Consider the following 18,433-nt stretch of genomic DNA (forward strand, 5'->3'; position numbering starts at 1 on the left):
GTACACAACATTGCCTTTACATTTCATAAATTATGTACATTCAGATATAAAATAACATATAAAATAACATAACCAAAAACAAGTTTTGAACTCGAAGCACAAATGAAAACCTAGTAGCAATTGCATACATATTCTTATTTCACTGTTTAACAATAAAAATTTATGAGATTGTCTCCCTTCACGATTATTCTTTCTACTCCGTGTTATTGTTATTTATTACTTTATTTTATACAAACCCATTCCAATAAGGAAAATTATACAATATTCAATGTAACTTTGATTCGATAAGACTTTTTTTTATGAAACTGACTTAGGTTCTCTGACACACTGAAAAAAAAGTTTGCAACTATGTGTTTGTTCTGGCCTCTTTAAGTTCTCTTTTGTGCAAAGGTTAGTTTTGTTTCTGATTTTTGTTATTTCACGTTTGTGGTTTCGCTCTTTACATGCAGGTGCAGAAATGTGCCCAATTACAATGATTAATTATTCACTTGGGCTTCCTTGCAAATCCCACGACACACGTTATAACATGAACATTTAGATTTACACCGTGTAAAATATTCTTCTGTGAAGGCATGGACGTGATAGTCTATGTAATAGTTATTTATCTTGGTCCAACATTTTATTTATTAAGCGAACCTCGTTTAACACCATTAAAAAGCAGTTGACTTTGAGTCAATTAGCTTTCCTGTTTCATCTTTTGCACAGCTAGAGGTAGCATAACCGTTCTTTAAATGCAAACATTTTTCAAGTTCTTTATGTCAGTGAGTCGGTTATTTAACATACCCGTGGTGAGCACGCACAGTTAGCTCATTGTGTAGCTTTGCGCTTAACTACAAACAAGCAAACAGTTATATAATTTAAACTGTGATATATTGTAATAGCTTTACTTTAGACTCCAAATAAAAAGCAAGCAAGGAATTATGATGACGACGAAATTTAAGCGGCCCAACATAGCCAGGTGGTTAAGGCACTCGTCTCGTAATCCCAGGGTCGCGTGTCCGAATTCCCGTAACACAAAACATACTCGCCCTTACAGCTGTGGGGATGTTATAATGTGACGGTCAATCCCACTATTCGTTGGCAAAAAAAGTAGCCAAAGAGTTGGCGGCGGGTGGTGATGACTACCTACTTCTCTTTTGTCTTACACTGCTAAATTAGGGACGGCTAGTGCAGATAGTCTTCGTGTAGCTTTGCGCGAAATTCAAAGTAAATCGAATTGGCTTGAGGACTATTTACAAATGCAACATATTAGTTTATAAAAGCTTCCATGATGTGATTACAGAGCTGTTTTAAAGTTTAGATGTGATTACGTTCCGTTTGATCAACCAACCGTCGCACTAAATAAAACGAAAAAAAAAAATCTTAAAAATTCTCTGCAGCTGATGTTAAACGTACGTAGCTGAAGACAACCTAGATGCCATACATATAGAATATGCTGTCTTGGAATTTAATTAAATGAAAGTATTACTATTACATGTAAAATAGGAGAAACTGTATTAGTAAATTAATTATAAGTAAATGCAGTGTGAATTGATGTTATATTTCGCGTGTGTGTGTTTCCTTATAGCAGAGCCATATCGGGCTTTTAGCGTTGTAAATTATATAAATTATATTTCGTCCTACCGGATTATTTCTGAATAATGTTAAAAACAAAAAACTAAATAACTGGATAACGCCAACAGTTGCGTTAGTTATAATACATTCTATCTTATTAACATAAACTATTAGTCCTTGATTAATTTCTGAAACTGCCACAGTATATATATTGGGGTTAATAATCAGTAGGCAAACAACGACATATAAGCATAAGAAAAAGTTTTATTGATAGTGGAACATACTAGATCGTTCAACAAAACATTGGTTCGTCTTCTTCAGGTATAATCGTTGTTCACCCACCTGTTATTATATTAGCACTTCTTTACTCAAGTGTCCCTACGTGCACAGCGGTATGCCTGCGGATCCACACCGGTAAAAACCGAGTTTCGCTACCCGTGGTGAGCGAAGCACAGATAACTCATTGTGTAGCTTTGTGCTCAATTGTAAACAAACCAGAAAATCCTTGCTTAAGTATACTGAAGTTAATTAATAATACTAAAACACGTAATTTCACTATCTATAGACAAAATAATTATTTAAATCATACCTATAAAGAGCATTATACATAAATTAAAATGTAATGAATTTTAAGGGTCTAATAAAGAAACAACATGACGTAAACTAGTGTTCACATTTGCGAAACAAAAACCACTTTGTCACTATCTTATATTCACGATCACCAAAACTTAAACATGTATATCAATCACAAAGTAACTAATTAATGTTATACTTGCATTATTTTGTTCGTTTTGTAATGTTTGTGCAAATCTACACCAAAAAGCTATCTGCGCATGGTTGTCCCTAACTTTGAGCTCATAGACTAAAAAGGAAGAGAAGCTAGTCAACTTTTGTCTTACGTGATCGAGTAGCATTTCATCATCATTCTTCTATTGTGCCCACGGTCCCAGTTTCACAGTTTTGCTTTTCTCTTCTTAAACCATGAGAAATTTAAAAGTTCGATTTACCACTGTCAGTCACAGAAGCGTTAAGGCCCAGCAAGATCAGGTGGTTAAGACGCTCGACTCGTAATCTGAGGGTCGCGGATTCGAAACTCCGTCACACCAAACATGCTCTTCCTTTCAGCCGTGGGGTCGTTATAAATTTACAGTTAATCCCACTATTCGTTGTCAAAAGAGTAGCCCCAGAGAAGGCGGTGGGTGGTGATGACTAGCTGCCTTCGATCTAGTCTTTCATTACTAAATTAGGGTCAGCTTGCGCAGATAGCTTTCGTCTAGCTTTGTGCGAAATTAAAAAAAAAGAAGTTAAACAGAAGTAATATGTGCCTGAAATATGCCCCCTCCGCCAAGTGGCTCCGCGGTGAGTCTGAGGGCTCAGCCGCTAAAAACTAGGTTTCAGTACTCGAGGTGGACACAACAACACAGATAGTCCACTGCGTAGCTTTGTATTTAAGAAAAGGAAAAAGTTCTGAAAAATAGGTTGTCTGTTGTGCGTAATACATTCAACATAAACAATGATTGCAAGTTATATATGAACTTACTTTTACGCATGAATAATGTAGTCATTAATGTTTGTATTGATTTATTTTCAATGCCAAAGAATGCATACGTTTTCATGTGTTTTCGTCATATCGGAATGCATAAATAGTTATAAATTAGTTTACGTGTATCGTATTTGAATATTTAAAAAAAGCATTTCGAGGCGACATCTTTCGGTACTAAACGTGTGTATTTTTACAAGGAATGATAAAAAGGTTTGGAAAATACCTTTTTTGTTTGGTTTAAAGTGTTTATAAAACAGCTACAAAATGTGCATTTGGGGAGGGTTCTTTTATACGATTAGCTATGTTACTATTTCAGCAACAACTTCATCACACATTTAAATCCATTCAAGCGGAATAAACATAATGAAGCAATTAGCATGCAATAACTGAGCAATTTTTAACCAACTTTAAGAAGCAGTAGTTTTGGCAGAAGCCTTATTTCTCGATTGTTGCTCACCACAAAATAAAGGATTTTACTAATCGATACTCACAGCAAAAATTACTCGATACCAACCTGGTCCACTGGCTGGACCTGATGGAGGGCTTCTCTGACTCAATTTACCCAGGTAGAAAAACATCGAATTCTGGTTGGATAGGAATAAGCGAGCTGTACTTTTTTATCAGAATGTGTGTGTGAAATGTTCCTTCTCCACTTCCATTTAATGTTCCTTATCAGAATGCTAAGATACATATTACTGAACGTATATATATCTTTAACTACTTTACTTCGTCGTTTTAAACGTGAAAAACACAATGAGTAGGAAAATTAAAAAAAAACAGCAACAAAAGAGCTGATTAACAGCTTATCATTTTTTCCAAAATCAAATGTTAAGTACTTGTTTTACGGAAAGTGTGTCCTGTTAGCATCCGTACTTTCGCAGATAATTACCGAAAATTGCAACCAGTTTGAAAACTGCTTTAACGTGCCTGTATACGTTTTGAACATTCAAAAAATGAAATGAGAATAATGGTGGTATCGCTACGTTTATTTTCTATCAAAATGTCGGTATTATTCAAGAAATACTACAGAGAGCATCTTCGTAACTTGCATTTTAAACTATGCACGCACGTAATTGTTAATAGAGCTAATCTGTTTACCACTGTTCCCCTATGTTAGAAAGTGGACTTGTCTGTTTCCCCGTGTGACGGATCGATTAAACATTCTTGTTGTGTTTGAAGGCAAGAGGTAAGCTGCTTTCTTATTGCTGTTGTGGTGGGAAGCCGCCTAGCGGTGAAGACAATAAGATTTTGTTGAAAGTCGGGGGTACGCCATACACGTTGGTGTGCGAGTTTGGGGGAAGGCCGTCTAGTAGCAGGATCAGAATATGGCAGCTATTTGTATGACGAATAAGTAACTATGTAGTAAATATGGATATTGTAGAGTGAGAAGTGCCTCTCTTGCTATTAAATCAAACTCTTTTCTGTTTCTCTTTCTAATTTTAAGCAAAATATGTGTAAAATTTATGTTTGGTTAACAGAAAATTTCAGCCAAAAAATGATCCGGAAAATCCTCAGGTATATCAAGAATAAATTAATTACAACAACATCTAGAATGTGAGTACAACATTTATGGTACACACTAGTAGCAAATCTCCGGTCTTCCCAGAAGGCCAGCACTACGCGAACATTCAGTTATGTCAGAAACGCTGAGCTCTTCTGAGCAGATGACGTATTCAGGTTTATGCTTCGCGGAAAAAAGCCTAACCCGGCACAGGAGGCCGAGCGACTGCCATGACAAACAGACAGGGCTGAATGTAATTGCTAGCATGCCTTCACACGAGGAGGTTTTCTACCCCTGACCACTGAACCCTGCGGAACTGGTACAGCTTAGCTAATTTTGTTCCAGTTCAACGCACAAGAAGTATTACTGCCTTCCCCAAGAAATCTCACTTAAAAAGTACATCTTTCTTCATAGTCTCAGAAAGAAGTTTCGATTCTAAACATCGTTGGACGTGTTTTCGACTGATTTTTTTTTTGGGGGGGAGGAGGAGTGATCATCTTTGTAAGTAATAGTATTTCGATGTCCGAGTAATAGCACGTGCTTTTGTACTACCCATGAATCCTTTTGTAGCCTTAGTTTGTCTTCGAACGCCCAATTTAACTGGATGACGGACGACACCGTTTAAGTAAGTAAGTAAACGATTTGATGTCCAAATTCTGCCAATCTTAAAGTTTTAGTCAAACTTTTCAATGAAAACATTCGTCTTATTTGTTGATTTCCATGATAACTGATTAAGTAGAAATAGCTAAAGCCCTGCATCTCTCTCTTTAAAGGACCAAATGACAAACGGAACTATTCTCGTGAGTATAATTCTGTGAAACAAACTTTTAATTTAACAAAGGACGTTTTCAGACGAACGTAATCTACACATTTCCTAAGCAATTGAGAGTTACAATAGAGAGGTAAGACATGGTCAGTGTTCTTCTTTTCAAATTTATAAAGTTATTATGTGGTTTAAGAAAATTAAATGTACTTATCACTCGTATAATAAAAAAGTTACTTATAATTTAACGTATAGTATCTCCCTAAAATATATACATATTATAAAGCGCTTATACAAATGAACTCTATGCAATAATAAAACATGATCATTTGAGTTTTAAGGACTTTACTTTGTACGCCACAAAATCTTCTCTGCGCTGTTTGTACTGTTCGAAATACATTTTTAATACAACTGTTTCTTATGTGTTTAGAAAATGTCATATAGGGTAATAATTTATAAAAAGAGGAATTTATGAACCTATGTACAATTTCTAGTCTTTTAAAAGATGAGCTGTCTTATTTTTATCCAATATGTATGTATTCTTCAAAATTGTTTTTAGTTCATTGCATCAATCATTTCTGATTCCCTTGAAAGTGTATAAGTAGTTCAATTTTCGAATTTTGAATGAATTTTTAAACCCATTTCACCCTTTTAACCAGTTACTGGAGATGTCTCATGAACAGTGTCAGTATTTAATACTTAGATAAGAATCGACTGGTTCTATTAAAATGAATTGCTGTTAAGATTATCTCGAACAACTGTCCATCTAATGTGTGTAATCAGAGGGGTCAGCAAGAACCACGCTATTTCTACGTTTCTACTACTGTTTGTTTTTATAATTTATCCTCCGACTTGAAGAATCACTAACAGAGAAAACACTTTTGCAGGGGGAATTCGTGATGCTCAACAAATACATAAACCGTATTTGATAAAGACATTTTTGGGGACCAGATATACGTCTTGTTCTGACTTTTTCGAGGAACTTGTCTTGCCTTTGAAATCACGTCTGAACACTTCCAAATACGCCATAAGTATTTCGGCAAATATTAGTATTAGACTAATCTTTCCTTACTTCGTGTCTAGGTTTTATTCTCTCTCTGTGTGGATCTAATCTCCAACATTCTTTACACTGTAAATCCCGCCTGCTTTCTTAACAAAAGTTTCATGAAAGAAATCTTACAATTGCAGTTTTTGGATACGTCATGATTAATAAAAAGTAGTTTCAGGACTCAGAATACGACTTTATACTACAATATCAATTTTTTTCTGAAAAAAGAAAGAGCCTTTATCTAACAAATAAAATATGTTAACAGCGAAATCACCCTCTTATAGGAGCGCATAATGAATAAGGCACACAAAAACTGTTGAACTAAAACATATTTAGAGGCACGTGTTTGTGGTAAAATAAACATAACTAAACAAATCTCGTACATACACATTATGTGTTAGTTCTGTAAATTCAAGACTAGACCAGGCGTGAGCTACTGTTTAACATGCTCGCACCGTGAATCCGTGGGTTCAATGTTCGCGTCCTGTTGCCTTAAAAATACGCTCCGCTACAGCAGAGATAACTAAGTTTCATTAATCGATCAGACAGGAGCAGCCGAAGAAAAGGCATTATTGACTAGCTGCCTTCCTTCTAGTCTATCAGTAGCAAATTATGGACGGCTATCCGCATATAGTTCTTGTGTAGCGTGTGTTTCTCCTATAATAAAGCCACATTGGACTATCTGTTGTATCCACCGAAAGATTTCGAAGCCATGAGTTTGTGTTGTAAATCTGAAAACTTGCCTTGTAAAGCACTGAGCAAAACTTCTGAAAAAAATTAAAACAGGAAGCTTGCAGACGCTATTTCAAAAATACAATGTAGAAAAGCAAGCTGTGAAACTAAGAGAAATAATCTAAACAAATATATTTCATTTTTGGTTTATCTGGAACTATGTGAGTTACATCCTACATTCTCATTTTGCTAAACCGAAACCTCAACTTGTGATAGTTTAAGTGCCACTTAAAAGTAACCATAAATAATCTACGTTAGCCTATTACTTATGTCAATACTCAATGTAAAATCCTTACTGAAAACATTTTCCTTTTATGGAATAGCAATTCGTGCACATTTGTTGCAAAGTGCAGATATAACTACCGTATCCACATGATAACGAAATATTATTTTATTTACGGTTATGACATAAAGCAACACGTAAAAACATCTACGTGTGTAAATTAATTAGTTGCTCACGTAAAATAACTAGCGATTTGGTTAAACATTCAGAGTGCTTTGATATTTTTCGTCATATCTATAAGCTATTGTTACCTGTTACCATGTGTACACTGAAGGTTAGCGAGTCGAGAATGAAATAATAAGCATATTTTTTTGAAGACATCTTTTACAGTAAGTGATGTTTGTTTGTTAGTTTGTTTTGAATTTCGCGCATAGTTATACGAGGGCTATCTTGGGCTACTCTTTCACCATTATAACGCCCCCACGGCTGAAAGGGCGAGAATGTTTGATGTGATGAGGATTCGAACACGTGATCCTCGTATTAGAGTGCCTTAACCACTTGTCCATGCCGGGCCGTAAGTCAAGTAGTCAACGGAATTGAAATAGGTTGTTATTGTTCCTAAATTAAGAAACTAATATCAAGTAGAGGTTAAAATATATATTTTAATTGTTTCTTTAGTGTAAAAACATACAATTTAGAACTTATTAAATAACACAATATTCTGTCATTTGTTCGTTCAGAACCCGGATAATTCAGGTTTTAAACTTATGGTATATGATGATGAAATCAAAAAAGAGCATTAAATAACAGAATATTCTGTCATTTGTTCATTCAGAACCCAGATAATTCAGGTTTTAAACTTATGGAACTTGAGGTTGAAAATAAAAATCCTTCAAGAAGTGTAGTTTGTTTCACTTAGTAGAAACAGATGAGATTAATTCTATTGTGCAATATAGAAAAGCCAGCTTTAGTTCTTCAAAAAAAGTCAGTAAGCCAAAAAGGAATTATTAGATTCAAAAGTTATTCTTGGATAAAATGTAAATAAATCCAGGAACGTTAAATGTGTCAGAATTTGTGTCTTTTTATTTCCTTGCTTCTTGCTATGTCTGTTTTTCTTATAACCTTTATCTTACTTTATTCAATATCGTGTATTACAATCTCTTGTCCTGGTATTCTATTGCGAATTGAATAATTATGCGAAAACATTCTCATAGTACGCAGTATTGTGTTTTAGTGTGTTTTCTCATTCCTTCATCTTCTCTTTCATTCTTTTTTCCTGTTTGTTTTTATAGACTAATAGATTTTTAGTTTACGCTTACGACTTCATATTTTTATAAGTGCTATAAAATTACGTGTTAAGAGCTGTTAGATATGTATGCATATATATTAAATATATCTGTATATTAACATAACGATATTAATCCACTCATTGTACTTTTATTCAAGGTACAAGTTCCAAAACATTCATAACTGGTGTTTTTTAACTCCTTCTTGCGTGCAGATTGTATATAACAAAGAAGTACGTATGAGGTACAAGTACCTAATGTTTTCTGTCGAAAACCTATGAACGTGTCGAAGCACTGACCTATAAGTGAATTCAGTGGTCTGTACGAATCTCTTTCAGTAATACAACGTACAGTATTTTAACTCCGTTTTATTCAAAATAAAAAGGAATACCAAAAAAAAACGTTATGTAGCGTCACTCACATGCGTCATTACTGATGTCTGCAAATATGTGGAATTGCTAGTACTGCGAATATTTGTTTTCAGGTATGAAACAAGCAGATATAACGCGCATCAAAGTCAAAATATCTTCGCTAGGTGTAAAATGTCATTAGATGAGCTTGCAAGAACTTAAATTTCAGTGGTTCAAATCCACGAGCGCAAACATGTAAGTTACCGTGTTTTTCTACTGTTTTCTGCCTGTGATGTCTATATTTTAAATTAATTTTAGCAACTTTCTCTTATTGCCTTTCGAAGTACTCGGTTCAAAGAACTAACCTGAAGATTTTGGAAAATCATTCATTTTATATCTAAAAGACATGATAGGCCTCCCTGGTGGTGGGTTAGAATATTTGATACGTAATCGGCAGGTCGCTGAATCAAACCTCGTGACAAAAAATGTTCATTCTTTCATCCGTGGGAGCGTTATAATACCCGATCAATCGCATTATTCCCTGCTAAAATGTAGCGATGTGCACAGTTGACTAGTTGCCTTCCCTCTAGTCTATCGCTTAAAAACTAGGGACGACTGGCACAAACAGCTCTATAGTAGCTTGGCACAAAATTCAATAACAAACAAACCCATTGTTAATTCGTATGATTAATTTTAAAACATTAATAATAATTATGTGTACGTCTTCGGTGCGACTGATACGTCATAAAGCGTCTTGTTGCTATCAAAATTATGTACCTGCAAAGAAACTTCATGTGTAAATAGTGTATAAAAATCTCATGAATACAGCCGATAGAATCTACAACCCACTGGTAATTCTAATGTTAACTTAGATACTTAGTTAGATATTTACTGAGAATGTGTAGTTTAGTATCATTCTAATGAACACTAAAATATATAATCTCATGGTAACTTTGAGAGTGAGAGGTTTAGTTTACTTACCTTCTACTGAGGGCTAAGAGATCTGTTTCATGGTATAGTTGAGAGTGAGAGGTTTAATTTACTTACATTCTTCTGAAAACTAAGATCTATCTTATGATAAATTGAGAGTGAAAGGATTAGTTTACCAGCATTCTATTGAAGGGTAAGAACTCTATCTCATAGTAAAGTTGAGAGTGAGAGGTTTAGTTTACTTACATTCTACTGAAGGCTAAGAGATCTGTCTGATGGTAAAAATAGGAGTGAACAGGTTAGTTTACTTACATTCTATTCGAGGCTTAGAGAACTGATTGATAGTAAAGTTGAGAGTGAGAGGTCTAATTTAATTACATTCTTCTAAACGCTATAAGATCTATCTCATGGTAAAGTTGAAAGTGAGAGGTTTTGCTTACCACCATTCTGTTGAAGGCTAAGAGGTCTCTCTCATGGTAAAGTTGAGAGTGAGAGGTTTAGTTTATTACGTTCTACTGAAGACTAACAAATCTATCTCAAGGTAAAGTTGAGAGTAAGAAGTTTAGTTTACTTACATTTTAATGAAGGATAAGAGATCTATCTCATAGTAAAGTTGAGAGTGAGAGGTTAAGTTTACTTACATTCTACTGGAAGAGAAGAGATCTATATCATGATAAAGTTGAGAGTTAGAGCTTTAGTTTACTTACATTTTACTCAAGGCTAAGAGAAATACCTAATGGTAAAGTTCAGAGTGACAAGTTTAGTTTACTTACATTTTAATGAAGGATAAGAGATCTATCTCACAGTAAAGTTGAAAGTGGGAGGTTTGGTTCTCTTACATTCTACTGAAGGCTAAAAGATCCATCTCATGGTAATGTTAAGAGTGAGAGGTTAACTTTACTTACATTCTACTGGAAGAGAAGAGATCTATATCATGATAAAGTTGAGAGTTGGATCTTTAGTTTACTCACATTTTACTCAAGTCTAAGAGATATACCTAATGGTAAAGTTGAGAGTGACAAGTTTAGTTTACTCACATTTTAATGAAGGATAAGATATCTATCTCACAGTAAAGTTGAGAATGAGAGGTTTAGTTCTCTTACATTCTACTGAAGGCTAACAGATTTATCTCAAGTTAAAGTTGAGAGTGAGAAGTTTTGTTTACTTACATTCTGTAATTATACATAGTCTTAAAATATATGAATAAAGATCAACATGTTTATATATATATGTATGATAGAGTCTTAAAATATATGAATTAAAATCGACATGTTTATACATATATATATAATAGTCTTAAAATATATAAATTAAAATCAACATGTTAATATATATATATATATGATAGAGTCTTAACATATATGAATTAAGATAAACATATATATATAAAAGAGTCTTAACATATATAAATTAAGATCAACATGTTTATATATATATATATGATAGAGTCTTAAAATATATGAATTAAGATAAACATATATATATATATAAAAGAGTCTTAATATATATAAATTAAGATCAACATGTTAATATATATATATGATAGAGTCTTAACATATATGAATTAAGATCAACATATATATATATAATAGAGTCTTAAAATATATGAATTAAGATCAACATGTTTATATATATATATATATGATAGAGTCTTAACATATCTGAATTAAGATAAACATATATATATATATAAAAGAGTCTTAATATATATGAATAAAGATCAAAATGTTTATATATATATATATATGATAGAGTCTTAACATATATGAATTAAGATAAACATGTATATATATAAAAGAGTCTCAAAATATATAAATTAAGATCAACATGTTTATATATATATATATGTATAATGGTCTTAAAATATATGAATTAAAATCAACATGTTTATATATATATATATACATAACAGAGTCTCAAAATATATAAATTAAGATCAACATGTTTATATATGTATATATAATAGAGTCTTAAAATATATGAATTAAAATCAACATATATATATTGGGTTGAGGAATAATTCGTGAGCGTTTTTTCAAGTTAAACATGTATATATATATATATATATGATAGAGTCTTAACATATCTGAATTAAGATAAACATATATATATATATATAAAAGAGTCTTAATATATATGAATAAAGATCAACATGTTTAAATATATATATATATGATAGAGTCTTAACATGTATGAATTAAGATAAACATATATATATAAAAGAGTCTTAACATATATAAATTAAGATCAACATGTTTATATATATATATGATAGAGTCTTAAAATATATGAATTAAGATAAACATATATATATATATAAAAGAGTCTTAATATATATGAATAAAGATCAACATGTTTATACATGTATACATAACAGTCTCAAAATATATAAATTAAGATCAACATGTTTATATATATATGTATAATAGAGTCTTAAAATATATGAATTAAAATCGACATGTTTATACATATATATATATAATAGTCTTAAAATATATGAATTAAGATCAACATATATATATTGGGTTGAGGAATAATTCGTGAGCGTTTTTTCAAGTTAAAAAAATATATTCATAAATGAAACGCTTTCGCAAAATATTTCATGTCATTTGGTAGATATTTTTTTGCTCTAATAGATGGTGTGTTTGATTTTCATATGTCTTTAATTTTTGCTTTCATTTTCAGCTCATTAAATGGAATGTCAAGTGGACAAAATCGAGCATTTTCGACACCATCTGCTTTTTGCATTTAATTTCTTGCAATTTCCTTTAAAACAATGCATACTATATACCTAGGTATTACATGAAATAAAGTATCATAATAAATGTTTTGGGTGTCATGTGTTCATGCATTGAAGTATTGTATAGTCTTGCATGTAATGCTTGAATGAAATTATTTAAAAACGCTCACGAATTATTCCTCAACCTAATATATATAATAAAGTCTTAAAATATATGAAATAAGATCAACATATATATATATATATGATAGAGTCTTAACATAAAGGAATTAAGATCAACATATATATATATATAAGAATCTTAATATACATGAATAAAGATCAACATGTTTATATATATATATACATATAATAGAATCTTAAAATATATGAATTAAGATTAACATGTTTATATATATATAACAGTCTTAAAATATGTGAATTAAGATCAACATGTTTAAATATATATATATATATATAATAGTCTTAAAATATATGAAGTAAGATCAACATGTTTATGTATATATATATATATATAGAGTCTAAAAATATATGAATTAAGATCAACATGTTTATATACATATATATATAATAGTCTCAAAATATATGAATTAAGATCAACATGTTTGTATATATATATTAGAGTCTTAAAATATATGAAGTAAGATCAACATGTTTATGTATATATATATAATAGAGTGTTAAAATATATGTATTGAGATCAACATGTTCATATATATATATAATAGAGTCTTAAAATATATGAATTAAGATCAACTTGTTTATAAATGTATATATAATAGAATCTTAAAATATATTAATTCAGATCAACATCATTAATCGTTTCTTCCCCGAGATTTACGCAAAGTAAAACTCTTCATCCAATTCATCAGGGAACACTGGAATTTCTAGAAAACACTTATTTCCCATATACTTACACAAAAGCGAACCCTGAAATTGACACTGATATTTTTCTCGTGTCCGTAAATAAATAAGCCTATATATATGTACTAATAACTGATCGTAACTTGGCTAAACAATTTAAATGTATAATTATAGCGTCTCTGTAAAGTGTGAGTCATTGGCCCAATGGTTCGACATTATTGCTATAACAATCACTTACATCCATACCATAGATTTTCCCTTGTAAGCTAGAAGTTCATTAAATACTTCCTTTCTTACAAAAATAAAGAAGAACAAGTTTACTATGGTGAGGGTTCGATAATGCAAGAGAAATTAGATATACATTCTGTGCTTCATTTATGGATAGATCGAATGTTAGTTCATTCAAACTGATGGCTGTTAGAGTTATTTAGAACATACATGACATCAGTGGGTATTGGAAAAAGGCGCGAGTCTTTATTTCATGGAAACATTTTTACGTTTATATTTCCAAGTATCCTAGCATGGCCAGGTGGTTAGGGCGCTCGACCTGTAATCTGAGGGTCTCGGGTTCGAATCCCCGTTGCATCAAACATGCTCGCTCGTTCAATCGTGGGGAGCGTTATAACGTTACGATCAATCCCACTATTCGTTTGTTAAAGAATAGCCCAAGAGTTGGCAGTGATGACTAGCTGCCTTCCCTCGAGTCTTACACTGCTAAATTAGGGACGACTATCGCAGATAGCCCTCGTGTAGCATTGCGTGGAATTCAAAACCAAACAAACAATACTTCAAAGTATTTCCACGAGCGGGGGCTTGGGAAGATATGATCGTTATACGTTGGCAAAGGGAAGCTCAGAGAAGCCTGTAGTAACAGATATCAGCTCAGTCACCAGAGGACGTTACTCAATGAAGCGAACTTCTAATTCTATCGGCAGAAATTAACATTAATATATTTATAATGAGTTCATCTCAGAAGACTCGGCAGATAGCCAGATGTGGCTTTGCTATAAGAAAACGCACACAAACACACATTTATCTCAGAAACGTTCTGGTGAGTACGTTAGGGTAATGTATAAAATGTCTGTAAATGTAACTAAGGGAGTAACCACTGCTGTGTTTAGATTAAAACACGTTTAGTCAAAGCAGGTCGGAGGTTTGTTTGTTTGTTTTTGAATTTCGCGCATAGCTACACGAGGGCTAGCTGTACGAGCCGTCCCTAATTTAACAGTATTAAACTAGAAGGAAGGCAGCTAGTCGTCACCACCAACCGCAACCTTTGGGCCATTCTTTTACCAAGGAATAGTAGGATTGGTCGTCACATTATAACGCCCCCGCATCTGAAAGGACGAAAACGTTTGGCGTGACGGGGATTCGAACCCGCGGCCCTCAGATTGAGTGTTGAGTACCTTAACCACTTGGTAGTGCCGGACTGAAGGTTGGAGGTATAATTAGTACTTACGGAAAATTTGTAAATTATATGTAAAGGTAACTACAGAAATAATCAATGCTATGTTTAGTTTAAAGCACGAGTTAGTACAAGGTAAATTGGTCTGTAAATAGTAAAAGCATGTTTTTTTTTTATTTCGCGCAAAGCTACGCGAGGGCTATCTGCGCTGACAGTCCCTAATTTAGCAGTGTAAGACTAGAGGGAAGGCAGCTAGTCATCACCACCCACCGCCAACTCTTGGTCTACTCTTTTACCAAGAAATAGTAGGATTGACCGTCACTTTATGACGACCTCACGGCTGAAAAGGCGAGCATGTTTGGTGCGATCGGGATTTGAACCCGCGACCCTCGGATTACGAGTCGAACGCCTTAACAGGCTTGGCCATGCCGGGCCCAGTAAAAACATATAATGGATTTTATTTAAGTGTATCTTTTGAAGTAACCTTTTGTTATGATTACATTAAAATGAAAGTTTAGTGGAAGAAGTTTGATCGTGTAACTGTTGTTTCGAAAAAAAAAGAAAAGAGATATTTAAACTGTGTGTAACTACAAAAGTAGCCATTGTTATACTAGATTAAAAGTGTTTAGTGGAAGGAAGGTTTATCGTATGAATATTGTTTCTTTAAGATAGCGTAAACTATGTGTAACTATAGAACTAACCGCTGTTATGTTCAGATTAAAACAAGTTTATGGAAGGAAGGTTAATCGCGTAATTAATATTTAAAATATGGGATATAATATACACTTTTAGAGAATAAACTTATCAGCTTACGCAGGAAAACATTGCATATCCAATATAATTAAATATATAGCAGGACAGGATAATGTTTATGTAAGTAAGAAAGAATTAACACAAACTTTGTTTTTCAAATCAAAATACGTTGTTTATAAATAATGCGTTATTAACATCAACATACTGGAGTACGATAATTTTTTTTATCTAGTATTTAATAACCGACATTTAAAGTCACCTGCTGAGACAGCGATAAGTCTTCGAATTTACAATGCTAAAATCAGCGGTTCGATTCCCCTCGGCAGACTCAGCAGATAGCCCGATAAAAGTTTACTACGGAAAAGTATTCAACCAGCCACCCCGAAATTTAAAACATTAATTCTGGAGTAAGCATTGTATATCCGATATTTACGCTAATGATATAATTATGTCTGCGTGTGTATGTCTACATATATAGTGTGTGTGATTAATTATTACAGTTGTAGTAAATGTCGCTTCATACATACACATTATGATGAAATTTAATTTGTATAAAATAAATATTTAACTTGAAATTATTCCGACAAAGAATTAGCTAGTTATATCAGCGTCACACCAAACATGCTCGTCCTTTCAGCCGTGGGGATGTTATAATAAAACAGTCAATCCCGCTGTTCGTTGGTAAAAGAGTAGTCCAAAAGTTGGCGATGGGTGGTGATAACTAGCTTCCTTCCCTCTAGTCTTGCACTGCTAAATTAGGGACGGCTAGCGCAGCTAGCTCTCGTGTAGCTTTGTGCAAAATTCAAAACAAACAAACCTATCAGCATACGGACATTTAGTGATCAGAAATATTTAAACTGTCAAATATTTACAACAGTACAAATAATAATTACTTTTTCAAATGAAACATATGGTCCTATTCACAACTGTTATCTATATTTACTCAGAATAAAACCCACTTTAGAAAGCTATCTTATGTCCATGTTTGTGCACTTACCACTGCGATGAATTCTGGATCTAGAAATAATAATGCTTACCAGCTACAGATGGCGCCAACACCAGTATTGTGTCACAATCCAGGTGTATCCCTTCAGCAAAATGGCTGTAACTTTGTATCTAGTTATTAATCTCTCATTCTGATTTGAGATTTGAATCTACGAAACATTCCAAATGTGTACTGTACCAATTATAAATGCTACAATAGTGTATTGCAACAAGCTAGGAGTAGAAAAAGACATATTTTGCCACTTGGGCATAAACAGTTGCCCACTAACTGCAATGCAAAATATGCCCTATTTATTTCACCCGAATATCACCGTGTCTCTGTATTTCATACGTAACTTTGTAACTAATACTTTATTAATGTCCACCATGGGTTTAATGATACACAATCACAGATAGCCAATTTTCAGTCACTGCACATAGTTGATTTGCTGTGTTCAGTACTGTGGTATGGTGAAATTTTAATTTGTTTGGAACTGACATCAAATTTAATATAGATGTACGTAATAGCACTTTCAAAAATCAACTTATAAACATGTGATGAAAAAAATTAGGCATTTAATGATTTCACCTAATGGCAACAGTCGACATAAACTTGGTGTAGCTAACACGTTTTTCAACTAATATGATGAAATTATGCAAGTCAGCATATTTATCCCAATCTCAGATTATGTAGAAAAAAACAATGAATTCAATTTCAGCAGACTACAAGCCAAAAATGGTTCTCATTTCTCAACTATAAATCAACCATTTCTTGGATTTGGATGTCATATTAAACAATAACTATTAATCCTAATGAAGTCATTGTGCATAAGAAAACATTTTTGTTCATCATCCCTTTTAGACCTATGAAAGCTGTGTACAAGCAATAACTCTGACCTCTTAATGACTTCATTTTGCATAAGAGAGCATTCCTGTTTACCACCCATATTGGACTTGAGAAAGCTGTGTTCAAACAGTAACTGTAATCTCTTAATAACTTCATTGTACGTAAGAAAACATCCCTGTTCATCAGTCATTTTAGACCGTGGAAAGCTGCGTTCAAACAATAACTCTGATCTTTTAGTGACTTCATTTTGCATAAGCAAACATTCCTGTTGGATCATGGAAAGCTGACTACAAACCACAACTTGATCTAGCTCTCTGCCTGGAAAAGTTGGTTCCACCCACGTCTTATTCTACATCAATAGATACAACAGTCCTTGATGGTGTTGTTCTTGTCGTGTACTTACTTTTATGATGGACAACTTAAACTTTCAGTGTATGTACATCTGTATTTTTTCTACCATACGATGACAAACAACTACATAATATACAGGGTATTGATTTCGTTTAGGATTTCTTAAAATGTTCGATATCCTGAAAGCATCAGCCAGACAAAAGAGAGGAAAATGGGAATTAGAAAGAAAGGTTTGGAAAACTAAAATATCCCAACGAACTGGATGAAATTCTTTTGTGTGGGTAGGAGTAAGGTTGCATTGTTTGGACTTTTATTACAGGTACTGGAGTGAAAACATACAAGTATAATGCTAATATCTGTGCTGAAACTTTGCTGAAACTGGGATTTTGATTTTAATATATCGCTTTATGTAACCACAAGAAGAATACAAAAGAGATCATTTAGTTATGGTTCTGCAAACAAAGAAAGTACATAATATAATCACCATCAGAGTCGTACATAATAACGTTCTAGAACTTGCTATTGCTCTGAGAGAAAGCTTGGTGTTCAGGAACTTTCA

General features: G+C 33.0%; 1 protein-coding gene across 5 annotated transcripts in view; it reads left to right on the plus strand.

The window, feature by feature from the left end:
• The first annotated feature begins 4,291 nt into the window (after positions 1–4,291).
• The window catches only part of LOC143241988 (rho GTPase-activating protein 100F-like), an 81,670-nt gene continuing 67,528 nt past the window's right edge, over positions 4,292–18,433 (plus strand). The window contains exons 1-2 of one of the 5 annotated variants that reach the window (XM_076485346.1): positions 4,293–5,227; positions 5,372–5,500. The gene's annotated coding sequence lies outside the window, so the exon portion shown is untranslated. Of the gene's footprint in view, positions 5,228–5,371; positions 5,501–18,433 lie in introns of all 5 variants that reach the window. The other 4 variants (XM_076485357.1, XM_076485334.1, XM_076485341.1 and 1 more) reach the window with 4 other exon arrangements.

Source organism: Tachypleus tridentatus, chromosome 2, assembly GCF_004210375.1.
Source record: "Tachypleus tridentatus isolate NWPU-2018 chromosome 2, ASM421037v1, whole genome shotgun sequence".
NCBI lineage: Eukaryota > Metazoa > Arthropoda > Merostomata > Xiphosura > Limulidae > Tachypleus > Tachypleus tridentatus.